Source organism: Macrobrachium rosenbergii, chromosome 19, assembly GCF_040412425.1.
Source record: "Macrobrachium rosenbergii isolate ZJJX-2024 chromosome 19, ASM4041242v1, whole genome shotgun sequence".
Lineage (NCBI taxonomy): Eukaryota > Metazoa > Arthropoda > Malacostraca > Decapoda > Palaemonidae > Macrobrachium > Macrobrachium rosenbergii.
Genome location: NC_089759.1, coordinates 31,078,616 through 31,088,776, shown reverse-complemented (window position 1 = coordinate 31,088,776; position 10,161 = coordinate 31,078,616). Strand labels below are relative to the sequence as shown.

Here is a 10,161-nt window from a genome sequence, read left to right as displayed (position 1 = left end):
CAACTTTGCGAAATCTAGTGATATCAAATAGCATGAATAGGGGAAAAATTTAATGTCTCAAAATTATATGCTGAACTGTAATAAAACTGTGAACTACTTACTGGACAGATTAGCTGCTCAAATTCCAAGAAGCCATAAGAACATATTATTGCCAGGATATAACCTGTTTGAGACAATTTAACAACTTTGCGAAATCTAGTGATATCAAATAGCATGAACAATAGGGGAAAAATTTAATGTCTCAAAATTATATGCTGAACTGTAATAAAACTGTGAACTACTTACTGGACAGATTAGCTGCTCAAATTCCAAGAAGCCATAAGAACACCTTTCTGCTTGAACTTCTTTGTTGAAGTTATCGCAGTCATAATTATCACGACGGGTTCAGCAACTGAAAATTACAACAACAGAATATGGGCCATTAGAGGCATCATTATCATGGCATATCTTTCAAAGACAGCTACTGGGAAAACCAATTTCAGAGAGATATTAGTTTGTTACAGTTCACAAACTTGAGAATTACCAGAACTGTACTGTATCTGAGAATGCAAACAATCAAATAATAGCTTTTAATTTCCATGGATACAGTACTTACCTTTAATTTCAGACCTGCAACTTCCCTGTCAAATGGTAACTTGAATTCTCAGGCTGAAATAAAATGTGGCACTTCAGTATAAATTGCAACATTTTTCCCCAAATACTTTTACATTTAGCTCAAATCACTTTTACCAGCAATATAAAAATGTTCGTTAAAACTAAAGCCTTTCACTATTATAAGCACCTGAACATCAGAATACTGTAGTTCAAAAATAAATCTTAAAAGGAAGTTCAGTAATAAAGTACATAAACCAGTCCTGCATGAATATGTTGAAAAAGAAACTAACAACACCCTGTCTGTTAGTTTAGCATAAATGCCTTGAACATCACTGGAAACTTATAAATGTCGTTTTCCTGGCTCTTAACGCAATAAGAAGGCCCTGAACATCGAAGGTAACTTACGGTAAAAAGCAGATAAAAGGGAGGTAAAATGAAAAAGAAGCTAAACAAAGGACTAGGGAATTGAGGAACTGAGACTTACGGAAAGAGATCCCAACTCAAAACAATGCTCTGATAAAGATTCTCTTTAAAGGCAGAAAGGTTCAAGATAACTGATGAGAATCGACAGCACTGGGGCTAGTGTTTGCTAATGTTATGCAAAAAGACTACCAGCTGGCTTATACACAATGAAAGTACAGACAAAAACAAGCATTAAATCGAGTTTTATTTAATACTCAAGGACTTCCAAAATATACGGTATCAAGTTATCCTTTAGTACAATTTGTAAATTTTTATCTCCTTTCTATGACCTTGCCCAACATTTTATCTCTTGACCAGAAGTTATTTTGAAAGAGAATGTTTATATTAGAGCATTCTAGATAGGATTTCAACTATGGGTTTATGATCCAGTTAACATACCTTTAGGCTTCACACAGCCCACCCTATACTTTCTTCTTTTATGGAACTTTGTTAATCTATAGTAATTTTCTTAAAATTTAATACAATTTTGTTTTTATAAAGATTCCGGTTCTGTGAATAAATTTTTCACCTTTTTCCTAAGATCATCGAGGTCATTTCCTGCATATGTCAAGAGTTTAAAAGTATCCATACAAATTATGTACGAGTATATTGTAAGTTCTTAACATGTTTAGAAAGGTGCTGAGGTTATGCCAACTGAGGCAATGCCTTCGTTATCAGAATACAACTTGGATACTCGAATAATGATTCTGAACCACCATACAGCAGCAGATGCGAGCTTTTTGCCTGAAATCCTGTTAGTACCGTAGCATTACTATAATGTTTAGGCATTTACAAAATATACAGTACTATTAACCAAGGTTGTACGGTACGGTCTACTAGTTGTAATCTACATCTGATAAAAGATTTGTTTTGCTTAACTGTGTTTATGGCCATTGCTACTACCAAAAGAGTGTTTACCTTCAATCTTTTAACACTAACCTCTTGTGATCAGGTAGCCTACAGTGCAGTAAACTGTTAAGTAAAACAAGTTTCAGTTTTCGTACTCGATAAACTAAACTTATTCCCATTTGCTTTACACTTGTAAACGCGAGCTAATATAAAACTGGCCGCAATATTACTAAAAATGCTTCGGTACTCGCATTGCTCACTTTGGCTTTTCACCCCAGTCTCACACCAGACAAACAAAAAAAAAGTTCAAGATTCATAAACTTACCAATTCAATATTCATTGCATAAACCTTGTCCCTACTGTGCAGGGCAAAACTCCAACACCTCAATCCACTTTCCTATTTTGATGTTGAAATTGTAGTCAGGTTGTTTGGAAAAAGTGATTTCGAAACAAGGTCGTTTTCACAAACTGGGTCGTTTCGATATATCTGTAAAATCAATTCGTTACGACATAAGTTGTTTTGATACCAACAATTTTATTTCGTCAAAATCTACATATTTTATACTAAAACTCGCACTGGCGTTACATCGATATGCATTTTTTATTTACTACTGTAAACATTTATTTCTTACAACTAAATTGAAGTTTGCAGAATTTAAATAACATGTCCCGTATTTTGCGGCGTCGAAGACGCTATTTTTTCCCAAAAGTCTCTATAATTCGTAATGCAACCAAGCGGCCAGAGGTTAAGTTTTTAAAAGGCTTTTCCTGAACCCAGAGGAAGGTTATCTTGCTAAACAGTAATCAGAATTACTGCATATGATCCTTGAATTAGGTGTGTGAATTATACTTCAAGACAGTAAATAAACAAAAGTGTAATAGAAACGAAAATATATGCAACCTGGTCACAAAGATTAATTCCGATAGCGGCGTTTTCACAAAGAAAAGTGCCACTCACCCACGCGATATGAGCAGAATTTTCCTTAACCTTTTCTCGTTCAAAGACGCGTAGCTCCGAAACTTTCAAGGTCGACTGCTCAATTTTGTTACATTTTGCAGCCTAATAATAGCTCTATACAATGGCAAAAATAAAAACCAAATAATTTTGTGTAGGTGAAACAGTGAGTAGAAATAAAAATATTTTGCACTTCCCCCCAAATAAATTTGCAAAAAAAAAAAAAAAAATCCTTGCTATAACGCACTCGTTTTTATGAACATTACACCTAGACAAATTAACTAGTTGCTACAATGCAAAACATTGTATATTATAGCAAGGAGAATATGAATAACTATAGCAAGGAAAATGTGAAAAAATGAATGACAAATTTGCGTCATGTTTTCCATAAAAAAGTGGCATTCAGTCAATTGTTCGTTCGTTTCTCTCTCTCTCTCTCTCTCTCTCTCTCTCTCTCTCTCTCTCTCTCTCTCTCTCTCTCTCTCTCTCTCTCTCTCTCTCAGAAAAAACTGTAATTATATAAAAATCTAAAACCATAAAAAATAAACATACATAGTACATATATAAAAATATACTAAGAACACTCACCAAAATGATCATTTGGCTCCAGGTTTGTGCAATTCCTTCAAACCATGCTTGCAAATGCAACAAGACGTAACATCCATATGCAGGTAAAAGCAGCCAAGAAATATCTTGTTGCAACGGCTGACAGAACTGCCGAGGGGACATTATGGTTGCTGGCCACGCCCCTTCCCTTTTGAAGGCGACGTTGACCAGTACTTGCGAAGGGTGTGGTACCTCTTGAAGCAGGCCGCCCCCTGATGCAGAGTGCCACCTGGCACACGGTACACTGATATGTGGTATCACTCCACATGCCACTCTTGTATCATTAAAGGCGTTTCTGTCTTCCTGCTGGCATTTAATGTTCGAAGGCATGACGGAGCGATGATGCCATCAGACGTTCGGAAGGATCCAAGATCCTTGGCCTCTTCTTGGGGAATGGCGTTCCCTTGATGAGATTGGCAACAGTATTGTCATCATTATCATTATTTCCCTCCAACACAACAGGCTCAGCAGGGTCAACAGAAGGGCACGCCCTGCGGGCAGCAGAGGATAGTACTCCGGCTGATCAACAGGCAGCGTACGATCATGAGGCAGTTCAGTGCCACGTGTCGAAGTAGAGCAGTGCATCCCGTGCAATTCCAGCAGAGTCAGCTTCTGTACATCCGTGCAGCAACGTCTGGATCAGATAAAGTAATAACCGTATTAATATCAAATTACAATTTCCGATTTACTTGCTTTTTGGAACCCCCATAATCAACACAGTAACTGCCTCTTCCTGCTTTCTTTTTCTTCCTTTCTTTCTGCAGCCTTTCCTTAGCACTCGCAATGACCCTTCCCTCATCCCCTTACAGTTTTGCCGCATTAAATCCGAACGGGAAACATCTGGAGAAACTATAGAAAAGTGAGACTTCGTCTTACCAGTTCTGAGGTGAATACAAACCCTGTAACATGCATTCGTTCACGATTGCCTATGCCATCTGAAAACACGGAGTTCAACCTTCCGTTACCCGAAATCCAGTTCTTTCGGAACTGTTATAACAAATAAAGATAAAAACAACGTTCTATAGTTTTGGGCTGTAGTATTAAATGTGAACACCTTTAATTCCGTACGTAGTTATGTAAGTAAACTCGACTCAACTTGCAAATAATGTGAGATGCAAGTTCTGTTGACCCTGTCCCACAATACCCCCTCCCTAAGAATGGTGCGTTTTACAACTGAGTGTAGGGACACTTGAAAGTAATTTGCATATGTCAAAGCAAGCAGTGATTTGTACAATCCTCCTTAAATTCATATAGTCTTTTTTATGATGAATGTTTTAGTTCAGTTAAAGTCAATATAACTTGCTTGTAATTCGTTATTCCAGAATTTTAAAGGCTGTTAACCTTCACTATCAAGAGAGGAGCTCCATTTTTTTTTTATTCACATAAACCTAGACTGTATTTGGAACTACTGTACTTATTTCGAGTTAATCACACCGACTCCAACTCATGCAGTATTTAACATTTACAGAGCAAGGACACACCATCACAATCCAAAGGGAACCGGTTTCCAAAGTCAAATTGCCGACTACCGATTTTGAAAATGGAACTCTTCTGTTAGACTGCCTATTTTAGCACTAACATTTCCTCCCAGTATGAAATAAACCATTATACCTTTTGTCTTATTTACCAGCAAGTACCTTTTCTACGGTTCTACCCATTAACACTGGCAACGTGAACACCATTAACAAAAATACTTACAACCCAAAGATAATCCTTTTCAGGATCTTAATAATAGCTACCACAGCTTCTGGGATAATGCGTTAGAACTATCTACATCTTGACGGCTTACGTTAAACTGGCAGAAAGTTAGAAACCAGTGTTACCAAAAACTTTTGCTAAATTATGCTAGTCGGATGAAAAATATATGCTAAATAGCAAGAATTTGTGCCAAATATGGTGTGATTTTATGCTAGAATTATGCTATCATTATTTGATATATTTCTCTAATACATTTGAGTCAAAACAACGACGTAATGGAAATTTCAAACATTTATATTAGGTGAAATGATACAAATGTGACAAACTGGCAATATTTTGAATTATTGGATATATTTGATGATCTCTACATGTTAGAAAACTTGAAATAAAAGAGATCGCATACACAATTACTTGAAAAATATGTGAAAAATACTTCAAAATCACTTCAGACATAACATTTTGATCTCTACTAAAAAATGAAAAATAAAAACAAATCAGTCTTTACTCATTAAGAAAAACACATAGCGCTTTACTGATCATCATGCCACTGTGGGTAGGCTACACATTTCTATAAATAGAATTTAACATGCCTTGCGTGGTTTCAAACTTAATGATCCCCCTCACTATAGCGGACGCCTTCTCTAGTAATCATTTATTAGAGTGCTGTTTTTGTTAGTAATGCTTTTGTATCTGAACATCGAGTGACTCGTGCTCTATTTAGGAAGAGAAAGTCACTATAGCCGAGTATGAAAATCGAGGAATTTTCTGAATTTTATTCAAAATGTTGTGAAAAAATGCTAAAATTATGCTAAAACCCTTGTGAAGACGTCAGACGTCTCTTCGATCATGTATCGCATCTATCAACACAGCAAGAATCTCATGTAATCTTTGTATGTAGAATTTCCTGGCCTTTTCGCCAATATATGTTTTATCACTGTATGTACATTATGTCTCTTATTATTGGTATTTAACTGACTGTTAACAAACACAAATTGCTCTCGCTCAGCGTACGGGTCACTAAAATAAGTAGGCTAAGTCAGCACCCAGTTCTGTCTCTTTGACCTCACACCCTAAGTATGCTAGAATTCATGCCAAATCCAAATTTTGGGTCAAATCAGGCTAAAAACATAAAATTATGCTAGATTTGGTAACGCTGGCTGAAACGAAATCCAACCGATCGGAATTTCAGCAGATGTTACGTCTCAACTAATGAAACTATTTGTTGACAGCTCCAGGGGTATGGGACATTTTAAAATTCTTTGAAATCGTATGTTATGAAATACTGTTATAAAATTTCAACTCCTTTTCCATTTTTTCTTGGCTTTTTATTTATTAAACTTTTTATTTTATACGTTAACTTTCATATTTTATATTTACCAATTATATTTTTTTCCTCGGCCATTAACTTCTGAAATTACTGGATTTCATAAATGCAAGTTTCTGTTTGCTGGCCCGAATACAACGGACTATACTCGCACTCTTCAAAAGCCTTGCCATTACAAACTATCTGCAAGGGCCGCACTGACATAGTGCAGATAAATCTAAACCAGCCTGTCAAATACATATATAGATGTGATGCTCTGTTTCCTCAGGCATTAATGCAGTAACCGGTGGTCAGTACTTGAAGTGGGAAGGTTAAGTTAAAGGAGGAGGTTTCACATACAAGTGAGGGCTCAGACGAGCTAACGCTAACCCTAGGCATATGCCCTTTCAACTTTTTTACCTAAGAATTTCCTGCCAAGGCGAGGTTGGTTACGTTAATGGAAATCTGCCCCAAACCTAGATTTAACGACGATCGCGCTCAGGTTTCTTTGTCCTGCCTTGTTAAAAAAAAAAAAAAAAAAGTTAAGGAAACTTCCACTCAAACTTTGTGTGCTACGCGCGGTAAGGTCACACAAAGGCGATAAACCAAGCATTATTGAACCTTAACCAAGATTTAGTTCGCTGTAAGCGGCAACTGGCAAGGAGGACACAGTAAATGCCGAAGTGGTTTCTCACATTTTAAGCACCGTAAATTAACGTGACATTATGCTCCAATAACTGACTATTGTCCAACCATTCATTATCAATATGTTTTGAAGACAAAAAAAAAAATGGAACAAATCCCCAGATTAGTGAATCCACCAAAACAGAGGACTAGTTTTCGTGTGAGTAACAGCGCTATTCTCGGTGACCAAATATTTGTAGTTTTTTTTTAATCTTCCGTTTTTTTTCATTATTATGTATAAAACTAAGTTAAGGGGTTTTCACTTTGCTCGCAGGAGCTTTTTAACCTGTGCAGCTTATGCAGGAGTGAAGGCTAAAATTTAATAATCAAGTATAACCCACTGAGCACCCAAGCAATCAGACCACTGCAAATTAGTCATTACACATGTGACGAGACTTCTGGAGAGAAAAAACTTTAAATCTACAATATTTAGAACCAGTCGCAGCTACCAAAGTCAATCTGGTTATTTTTCGGAAGAATCCAGCCACTTCCCACTTTATAATTTATATTTTTCTTGGGTAAAACACATCAAAACAAGAACTTTCTTCTCAATGCATAATCTTCGCAAATGCGTAATAAGAGAAAAATAATCAAATTACGACTTCTAAGGTAAGACAATACCTGTCCCTCACCCCCCTCCACAGCTAACTAGGCAAAATTGTAACCAGTAAACACCCCTAGGTTACGTTAGGTTGGTATTTTTAGGTTCTTTTAGTGCCCTTTGAATTCCTAGCCATTTTTAACATGAAAACCCCAAAATGGTTTCCCATGCAAAAATGGCTAGCTGGTATCTTTCAAATTGGCTGGCTGGAGTCTTCCGAAAAATTACCGTCAATATATTCTGGCAAGTTTACCTTTACCTTGAAAGTCGTTTCTGTTCTCGCAAGTTCAACAAAAGCTTTCTATGAATGGAAAGGATAATGGTCGTTGGTTATAAAATAGACAGCCTCCTTAATATAGACGATACAGGCTGTCACGAAATACAGGGAAATCTAAACTTTAAGCTTCTGATAATACAGTCTCAAAATCGGAAATAACTGACCATCAGGAACAGCAAAATAAGTGAAAAGAAAAAAAAAATTTGGGGCTAAAAAAAAAAAGCATTGAAGTTGACCGAACTTCCGTTAAAACATCGGATCTCCATAGGAATATACATGTAACCAAAATAATGAACATGGAGTTTAATACCTTAAACAATTTTTTTTTCAACTCCTTTACTCACCACTAACCTTCGACACTGACCAGCTTAGGTCTCAAGTTCTCAAAACAGACCCCATGTTACCGTCTTGACATTAATAATCACTGTATCCTTTGACTTGTACCGGAAAAAATAAAGATTTGTCAGAATTTAGGAACACAACTAAACTCTATCATATCATCATACGGGAAAGAGTTAAAACGCATCAATTCTTATGCTAAATTTAACAAGAAATAATATCGGGATTCACAACTCTGTTGAGGTCTGCGGTTCGAGGGCCACTAAAGAGGCAAGGACGAAGAAGAACAAAAAAAAGTTAGGCTTCTTGGACTCTTGCTTTGCCATCCATGGAAAACAAGTGGCGTCATCTACAAACAGGTTTCAGAATTACTATCGAGTGCTTAATATATTGTAGTGACAGACATCCAACATATACAGGGGTTGCAGTTTTATAACTTTATAAACTAAAAGCCCCTGAACTACTGTATTAGATATTCACTGATTTATTTCACGGTCTTACCATCTGCTAGTCACTACGGTTCTAGTTTTAATCGACAATACTGAATTTGAAGTGTCAGGTTTATCAAGTTCAAGATGCAACTAGTCACATGTATTTATATTCATCTGGGACACAGAGAGAGAGAGAGAGAGAGAGAGAGATTCCACGTAAATGCTTATGGGAAATATCCCTAACTAACCTGTGATGCTGCCTCTAGTTATAATGATTCCCTTCTGCCTCAATGCCCAGCAACACCGCTTTTTTCAAGTTTACTAAGGTTAAACTCTTTCATGTCAGATTTTCTCTTTAAGAAGTAAGATGCGAAATGAGTTCTCTCCATTTTCCTCTGTACTAATCGTTTTCTGTTTGAATTCTTGTCAGGCCTAAGACTCCATCTATCCCAGCTTTTCGTAATTTTTGGGCTCTTCTTACACTTCTTGGCTCTGCTACTTCCATATCTACCGCCTTTCTGACTAACTGTTCCTCACCCCTTCTGATCACGTCCGTATCATTTCAATAAATCTTCTTTGTATTACAGTTTTGAATAAGAGTATCCCCTCAAAAAGCACATATATCAATTACAAAAGAGCCTCATAACACCAATAAAGTAAAGGAGGAAAAATCGATGCCAACAAAATTTTTCTCTCCATGGTGTAAATTGTAATTTTACTACGTGATACTTTAATCATTAAATTTTCTAGTCTTCTCGTTTCTCCTTGCAAAGCCAAACATGGTCCTCAGAAAGGCATTGAGATACAATTTTTGAGTGATACGAGAATTATAAATCTAATAATAAGTGTTGGCAATACTTTTTTTAATAAAAAACTTGGGTAAAAATATACCTTGTCACTACTTCATTCATGTAAGTATTGAATAAATCTCATTTCATCAGGTACATGACGTTTTTACATTATTTTTACAGAAGTGCGCATTTACCATCGCCGCCAACTTTTTTCCAACAAAAAGTCACACTCGCTTTGTAGGAATGAATGCCAGGAGTAAAAACATTAATCTTATACTATGTGCACTGCCAGTAAGCGTACTCAATTGATGAAAGTCAACATATCTCAAAGAAAAATGATGCCTCACTATGGTTATATTTCAAAATAATGTTAATTTTGTGTTTCCATACATTGATCTTCATTTCCAGACTTACACTATTTTTTTTTTTTACTTTCCAGAACAAAATAATAAAACTTGAAAATAATAACCATGAAATATTGATACATTTATTAGTTTGGTATCCATTTCCTCAGAGTATGGATTCACCAATCCATCCAATTATACATATGTACATACTCAGTCTACAAATA

The 10,161-nt window shown here is 36.1% G+C and overlaps 1 long non-coding RNA gene across 1 annotated transcript; it reads right to left on the bottom strand.

Annotated features, from left to right (window-relative positions):
* Window positions 1-2,764: 2,764 nt before the first annotated feature.
* LOC136848476 (uncharacterized) lies at window positions 2,765-8,813 on the bottom strand. Its single transcript, XR_010856030.1, has 2 exons — window positions 8,381-8,813; window positions 2,765-4,100 (listed from the first exon to the last, which is right to left on the bottom strand). It is a non-coding gene; the product is annotated as an uncharacterized lncRNA (long non-coding RNA).
* Between the last annotated feature and the right edge of the window lie 1,348 nt (window positions 8,814-10,161).